We start from the raw sequence: 8,880 nt of genomic DNA on the forward strand, positions 1-8,880 counted from the left end.
GAATGAGCTGTTCCATCACCTTCCCAGGAACAGAGGTGAGGCTAACTGGCTTGTAGTTGCCCAGATCCTCCTTCTTGCCCTTCTCAAAGATAGGAGTGACATTGGCTATCTTCCAGTCTTCAGGCACCTCTCCTGTTCTCCAAGACCTTTCAAAGACGATGGAGAGTGGTTTAGCCATCATTTCCGCCAGCTCCTTCAGCAATCGTGGGTGCATCCCATCGGGGCCCAGGGATTTGTGTGTTTTGATTTTGTTTATGCTCTCTCTGATCAGCTCTTCCTCAACCAAGGGGCAGTCTTCCTCTCTCCAGACTCTCTCTCTTCCCTCTAGCATCTGGGATTCCTGAGAGGCACTTTTAGCCGTAAAGACTGAAGCAAAGAAGGTGTTTAGTATCTCTACCTTCTCAGCATCCTCTGTTACCAGGGCACTCGCCTCATTCAACAGCGGGCCCACATTTTCCCTTGTCTTCCTTTTGTTATTGATGTACCTAAAAATGCCTTTTTTTTTTTCTTTTTTTTTCTTTTTTTTTGAAGCCAACATAGAACATTGAGATTACAAGGCTGAGTCTGGATGGAGGACTGTAACCACACCAATACTTTCTGAAGGGCAATGTGGCTGGGTACAAGTAATGCAGGGGATTTTTGGAAAGCACTGAAGAATGAATGGAAAACAGTTTTATAGAAATCTGGGTTTATGTGCATCAAGAGTATGCCCTAGTAACAGTGAAGGCCAGTAGCATTCTGAGCTGTATTACTAAGCATGTAACTAGGAGCTTAAGGAAAAAAAAAAAATAAAATAAAATCATTTCCCTTTCTTCTTCACATATGAGAAATGTCTGGAACACTGTCCAGTTTTGGGATCCACAGAAGAAAGACATTGAAATATTGGAGGGAGTGTAGCAGAGGGCTGGGGGTGTTGGAGATGGCTAGAGGGGGCTGGAGCACTGGGACCAGGAGGAAAGGCTGATGGAAGTAGGTTTACTCAACCCAGAGAGACGGCTCAGGGGAGGATTGTGTTGCTGCTGTCAGATACCTAGTGAAATGTTATAAAACAAGTGGAGGTGAACTCCTCCAAAATATTCAGTGACAGGACAAGGGGAAAAAACACAAACTGAAACAGGAAGTTCATACTAGCAAAACAGTCTTTGCAATGAGGATACACAAACACTGGAACAGGCTGCCTGGAGAGGCTGTGAAGTCTTAATTGCTGGAGGTGTTAAAAGGTTGGGAGGACAAGTACCTAAACAACAGCATCAAGATTTGAAATAGCCCTTGCTTTTAGTGGGGTTTGGGCTGATGGTCTATAGAACTCCCTTCCAGCTGGAGTTATTTTATTTCTCAAGTTGAGTTGTGTTGTGTTGTTTTTTCCGCTTCTCAAGATGCGACTGATAAAAGCCATGACCGCTAGAGGGCAGAGGTGGATAGCTTTTAAAATACTTTAAGCTCCCATTCTTTCTAGAAATACTGTGTGTGTGTGTGTGTGTGTGTGTGTGTGTGTGAAGTTAGTAATTTTGGACTGATAATGAATTCCTGAGCTAGCTACAGACTGCAAAGGACTGAAAGACAGATTCAAGTTCAAACATTTGTTTGAATACCATTAATTAAGGTATGTGAGTCAAAATAATTTAAAATAATTACTAAGAACATAATTTTAAATAATTGCAAAATTACTGATGAGACAGGCAATCAGTAGCAGACCAAGATGGTTGGAAGAAAAGAAATGTAAGCATGATGAAATAATCGTGAAAGAAAAAGTAATACTAATTGGGAAAAAGGAAAGTAATATTTCCTGATGTCCTGGGAGAATTAAAATAAAATAAAATAAAATAAAATAAATTATTTTAGATGGCTATACTTGCTGAAATAAAATGAAGTATTTTAAAATGAATATTTTATATATTAACTATTTCATATCTTGTTAGCAGAATTTATCCATACTGATTGTGTTTATATAGCATATCCTTCCAAATATCTTAAGATATTTTAATGTGTAAAATATGATTAATCTTACCAACACTAAATATAGAGAAACTTCATTTAAAATCTACCAAGGCAATACAGTGAGTATGGTGTTTTTTAAGAACCTAGCATACAGGATTTTCATCTACTACTCCTATTAACTCCTAAATTCCTAAGTGCTTACCATTGAGTCTTGTTGGTTTTGTTAAATTGTCTCATGTGCTGGATTGGAAAGAATGCAACCTTTTAATTGCATTTAAAAATGCACTTAGTTATCTTCTCTTAACTCACTGATGTCTTTTAAGAAGTGTCTAGAAAAATATATGACACAATGCTAAAATTAATTTTGTAATAGTAAACGTGAATATTTTTCTGCACTGCCATGGTACTGTTATACATAGCTAAGCAGCCATTTGTTGGTTGAAATTCAGCTCAGGGATAAAAACATTAAAATATAGTTGTCTAGCCCCCATTTCAGTAGTCCGTAGAGAGTTGGAATTCAATTCAGTTACCTAAATGCAGACCGTTAATGTTTTATGAGGCAACTTAGACTAACTGAGAAATCCAGAAAGAGTTTGACAGCTGCACCTTTTAGAAGGCATTTGGAGCCCACGAAGGATATGCTGAGTCACCATGTACATCTATGCAACCAACAGGACCAGACCCAGTGTTACACTGAAAATCTTGTTTACGGGTAAAAAGGAATCACACCTTTCAGATATATACAACCCAGAATTTATTGTTTAATATAAATAAACATGAGGAAAAACTTTTTTACTGTTAGGGTGACAGAGCACTGGAACAGGCTGCCCAGAGAGGCTGTGGAGTCTCCACCTCTGGAGATGTTCAAAACCCACCTGGATTTAGTTCTGTGCAACTTACTCTAGATTTACCTGCTTTGGCAGTAGGGTTGGACTAGTTGATCTCCACAGGTCCCTTCCAACCCCTACCATTCTGTGATTCTATGAATCTGTTGAAATCTTAAGACACTAAACAGTGTTAGTCCACATCTAATTGTTGTAGAAGAATAACAAATAATAATGTAGTTAAAACTGTTATACACACATTTCTTTTATACCTTTCTTCCTGGTATTATACTCACCCTTCCCCAGTTCCTTTGAGTCCTAAGGTTCGTGGCTTCATTCAGGTGGCACGTGGGAGAGCATTACAATTTTCAGCCTCTGGAGTCCTTTGTGAAGAAGAATACGATGTTCATGTTGATAGTTCTTTATTTCTATCTCCAGGATCCAGTTAGGATCATTCTTACATGCTTGCTAACATGCTTTGACATTTTTGCTCTTTCCTCATTGATTTGCAGTTCTGTGTTACTTCAAAATATACTATGTACAGTGCCTTTCACCTATATTAGATACTATGACATTGTTTTCTTTGTTACTCCTAAAACCATTTTTTTTTTTTTTTCCAGTTCCTGGTCTGGTATTTCTTTTACTGACCATGGATGAGTTGTTAACAACTGTGAGGTCTCCAGTGCTAAGCCTGTGCCCCATCATGTGCCTGAGCTCCTGTACACCCAATTATGTGTCTCTACTTCTGAAGGCCTCTGTCATCATGCCACGCCTGCCTTTCTCTGCACTAGTTAGACATTAATGTCTTGTTCTACATAGAAAAATCTGCTTGTTAGTACTATCTGTACAGAACTATGGTTCCACTACAAAAAGATGAAAAATAGTAGACCAAATTAGCCCTAGGCATCTGGTAAATTTGAGAAATTGCTGTCACAGCTTAATTAGGAAAAACAAAGCTGCAAATGGGTCAATAAAGTTCAGAAAGAACAGGCCTGACAAACCTGAGGCTTTGCAAACTCAGTACAAAACCTATGGCATGTTACTAGCAATGAGCATACCATATTGCTGCTCTCCATGGTTTCATTAGTCAATAAAATCTAGAAAACTATGCAGCTTTAGAGATAATGAAACGTAGGATCTCACCAGCTGTCCCCAAATCGGTGCATAATAACATTTGAGATGACCTTGGGATTGCCACTTGGCTCCAGCTGCTGTTCTTGAAGGGTGCAGACCTCCCATAAGTCCTCTTTTTACACGTTACAGATGTTTTAGGCATCCTAGTATATTTCAAACACTGGACTGACTGTCCAGGGCACCGAGTCCAGTCCAACTCTATTTTATGATTTCAGAGTGAATTAACAACACTCTGGCTTCTGCTGACAGTCTCAACTTGTTGCTGCAGCAGGATTTGAGATATTTGATTCACTTGAGCACAGTCAGAGGTAGGAATCTTGAGCTCTGTGCTACATACTGTACATATTGTACATACATACTTTTAAATTTAGTTTTCTAAAAAGATTTTTTTTAAGCTTTTTTTTATGAAACAAGTAATTCCATATTTATAGATAATAATGCATAGTGTGGTTTTATAACTCCTATTTCTATTCTAGTTCTCAATATAGATTGGGCTTCCTCTGTAATTTTTTATTTATGAATACAAAAATAACATCTATCCTCCCCACACAGGTATTTATTCTTATTAAAGTTATAGGATATTATTGTCATTGATGTTCCCATCTCTGTTAAGATTGGTTCTAGTTTCCAGTAGGTTAAAAAAATTACCCCACTCTGAAGGCACTCATAATGAAGAAGACAGTTACATAAATACATGTGCATCTAAAGAAAGATGCATAGGAAAAAGAAATAATGATTACACTAGTCTAGGTCCTTATGCTAAATACAACTGTTGGGGATAAGATTTAATGCAATTCAAGCAATAAATTCATTTTTTCACACATATACGAAATTATCAAGATACCTCTGTTTAAATGGAAATGTGGGTTCTGGAATGAACATATCCTCACCCGGAAGCATCTAATTTAAGTGGGAGCATATTATGACATATTATATCACATCTCAGCCTATTTATAACCTAGGCCCTCCTGTGTAGGTCTCCACTGAGCATTGTTCTAAACTCCTAACTCTCATTAGGTTATCTAAAGCAAATTTTTACTCCTCTGCATGTGCTTCAACTACTCTGGGGAAACAAAATGTCACAAAAAGTGGGGTTGTTATTAATTCCTCATGGCTTACAGTCTTCATCATTAAAAATTCAACCTTTACCAGGAATACAACACACTAAATTTAAACAAGTTTCTCATGTCACTTGGAGATATGAGGCCTGCAAATAGTGATGTTTTGATCACCACAGGTTAACGGATATTTTATTTAGTGATGTTAACAGTTGTGCCCTTTTTTCATGTTGTATTTTCATTATGCACCTCTGTAATATTTCTGAGGTTGGTGGGTCAAACTTTATAGCAGAATTGCTTTCACTAACCAAATGCTAGTCTACATCATCTGTTTAATGGATAGATCTACTGACCCAAAATGATAAATTAGTTTGTTGTGATGGATGAATGAATTCAAATTACCAGCCCCTTTCTAACAAGGCATCTTGATAAAGAATGACACATTGTGTTACTGCACATCACCCAGAAAATCTGAATCAATATGTGCCTAATTTTCCACAAGTACAAAAGATGAAAGAGAGCAGATAGCTTTCCAAAGCAGATCCTGTCAAATAAATTTCCTCTTCAGTGTTGAAAGTAACAGAGCTTATGTGAAATTAATAGTAGGGATTTTGAAATGGGCATTGTAGTTACAGAGCTATATTCTAGGAGGCCTAAAATTCTCATGAATATTTTATAAAAATAATGAAATTTTCTCTGGTAATTGTAAGCCTGTTGTGGCTACGTAAGTAGAACCAGAGACATGTAACAAAAATGTGTCCCATGTGTTTATCCAAGACCTTGAATATTTCAGCTTATTTCAGTTTCAGTTTGACTATAGTCCACTGGGAGCTGATGAGAAGAAAACCTAGAAGGAAATTAACTAATAAAATACTCCCAAACAGCAACTAGATTTAAGAGCAACAAAGTAGCTCCTGTCTTATTTCTTCTTATTTGATGATGTCTTATTGTCCTCCACTATTGACTATCCCCTTTAGCACAAGGACATTTAGACTGGGTTGGTCACCAGAACAAAACCACATTTCCCCCACTGTTTACTTCCCCTTTTTTACCCACATTGTTCAGGTGTACACAAGCTTAGGTTGTGAAGAATGATGAAAAAAACCCACTGAGCACTTAAGCCTATCCTAAGTGGCTCCATTGCTTGGTTGTCTCCCTCATCTATTAAAGTTACCCACATATTCCCCGGCAAACTTTTCGATTAGAAAATTGTAAAGAGAATCTAAACAACCCCAAGCCAAGGCAAACCTAGACAAATCCTGTACTGCACACTGTCAGTTATTTAGAAAGTCTAGAGACTTCTAATAGCTGTGGTCAAAATTCTATTTCCCGGGCTGGAACTTAGATTAGCTGAGTATATTCAAATCTATGAGGCTTGATGGGATTCACCTATGGGTACTGAAAGAGCAAGCTGATGTGATTGCAAAAATGATATGAAATATGAAAAAGTCTGGTGACTGGGGGAAGATTCGTGAATGGAAAAAGAGAAAATGTTATGCTTATCTTTAACAAGGGTGAGAAGGATTACTTGGGAAACTGTAAGTCAGTTGGCTGCACCTCAGTCTGTGTAAACATTATGGAGAGCATATTCTTGGAATTTGTCTCCAAAGATGCAAGGTAAATATAATTTTGCCATTTCTACTAAAAGGCAGTATTTACTTCACATTGCAGAGACTCAGGATTTATCTGAACTTATCTTAGCCTGAGTTAGTTTTAGTTTGTTTTAACTGTGACAGCAATTGCGTAGCAGTTAGTGGACTGTGCACTGTTGTCTAATTAGTTCTAGATTAGCTTGCTGAATATTGTACTATAGAGTAAAGGTCAGATCGATCTACATGGTCATTGAATAAAAAATGTTAGCCCTTTATGTTATTTATGCTTGGGGAAACTACTGTGTAACTTTAATATTTAGCAGTTGAGGATGTTCAAACTTCACCCAGCTATTACTGGCTAAAGAGCTGGGTTCAAACAGAATGTCACAGAAATATCTGCTGGGTTCCTTATTGTTCAACAGTATCAGCAATGCGGATGGTGAGACAGAATGTACCTTCAGCACATTTGCAAAGAGTAATAAAGGTAGGACTGCAGTAGGGTTAAACATGTTGAAATCCAGAGCTTAATTCCAGAGGGACCTGAGAGAAAGAAACCTCCCAAAAAATTGAAAATAAGTCAAAAATTCTGCACCTGCAAAGGAGTAACCAGGTGCTTATGCCACCCTTGGCAGAGGTTGAGGAACAACTAACCGAGTAGACGTGAGATTCAGCAGCAGATTGAATATGTCAACAGGGTTGTCTAATTGCCAGTAATACAAACATACTGAGCAACATTCAGACAACCATGGCAAGCAGAAAAGAGAAGTTATTATTGCAATACACTTACGGTCTATCATGGGACCTGTCATGTGTGATATCTTTATCAATTACCTGGGAGACATTATGGAATGCATTCTCATAGTTTGAGGGTGCTGAACTGAGATCAACCAGACAATACAATTGCAGACAGGGTTTCTATTCACAGGGTCCTATGCAGGCTGGGGGAACAGGCAAACAGCAACCTCCTGAATTTAGCAAAGAAAAATGCATGGTACTGCATCTGGACTGGACTAATCCCTTGCAACAGTACAGGCTGGCAACTGACTGGCTGGTTGGAGAACAATTGTTTAAAAAAGACCTGAAGAAGAAGAGGCTAACTGGGCTCATCAGCTTTGGTAGTGGTGATGGCTAGCTGCTTACTGGGCTGTATCAAGAGAAGCATAGTCAGCAGATCAGGAGAAGTGATTGTTCCTCTTTACTTGAAGATGATTAGACTATGTACGTAGTACTATGTCCAGTTGGGGGCCCACAGTACAAAGAAAGGCTTTGATCACTAGGAAGGAGCCTAGTTGAGGACTATCAGAATGGTCAAAGCCGGTGCACTTGCCCTGTGAGGAAACACAGAGGGACTGGGGTTTTGTTCAGCCTGGAGAAAAGATGGCTCTGGTGGGACCTATCAGCAGCCTGCACCTCCTTCCTACTCTTACCTATGAAGAGGTCAGAAGGAGACAGAGCAAGGCTTTTACTAGAAGGGTATGGTGGGTATTGAGAGACAACAGGAAAAGAAGTGAGGTTTTAACTGGATATAAAGAAGAAAATCCATCACTATGAGGGTAATTAAACACTGGAACATTTCCCAGAGAGGTTGCATGATCACCAAAATGGAAGATTTTCAAGACCTGACTGGATAAAGCCTTGAGCATCCTCAACTGACCTGAGAGTTGACCCTGTTTTGAATCAGAACTGAAGGTTGTACTGCCTTCCCACCTCAGTGGTTCCATGACTATATGACCTGGCAGCACCTGTCAGGGAGCTGGAGTGGGCCTGCTCACAAGCAGGATGAGCATGGAGTCAAGGTGACCCCAAGGCAGGCCCTACACTTACTGATGGGGTGCAGCCCCACAGCAACAGAGCAGGGTGACCAGTGCAGGGCTGCTCTCAGTAGTAGGTGTCACCAACGGTCTAAAGATGCTTAGACAAACACAAAGTGAAAATTCATAGCTGAAATCAAGCCAATAAGTCCATCAGCAAGTCAGGAACATTAGGAAACAGAGTTGGTCAGAGGCATACCTACAACATAGCCCAGGTCAGCACCGAGTACCCAGGCCTGAGCTGAAAGGGAGCTCTTGGGTTCAAAGGCAGGGGGTTTCAGGTGAGGTTGGCTGAAGCCAGTAAGACTAAGTGATGTCCTCAGAGCCCTGACAGTATAATGGAGCCTGTAGGTCAATATGGGAATATACGTTATGATATCTACAAGAGTTCTAGGGGAAAAATAAACATGTATGTGTTTTTATAATTTTTAAAAACCGATAAAAGATACATTTTAAGATACTGACTAATTTGAAACAGACTTGCTTCTGTTTATTATTTGCCTGCAAAATAATTTTTTCACAC

This window comes from Antrostomus carolinensis, unplaced genomic scaffold (genome assembly GCF_000700745.2).
Source record: "Antrostomus carolinensis isolate BGI_N321 unplaced genomic scaffold, ASM70074v2 scaffold9054, whole genome shotgun sequence".
NCBI classification, from domain to species: domain Eukaryota; kingdom Metazoa; phylum Chordata; class Aves; order Caprimulgiformes; family Caprimulgidae; genus Antrostomus; species Antrostomus carolinensis.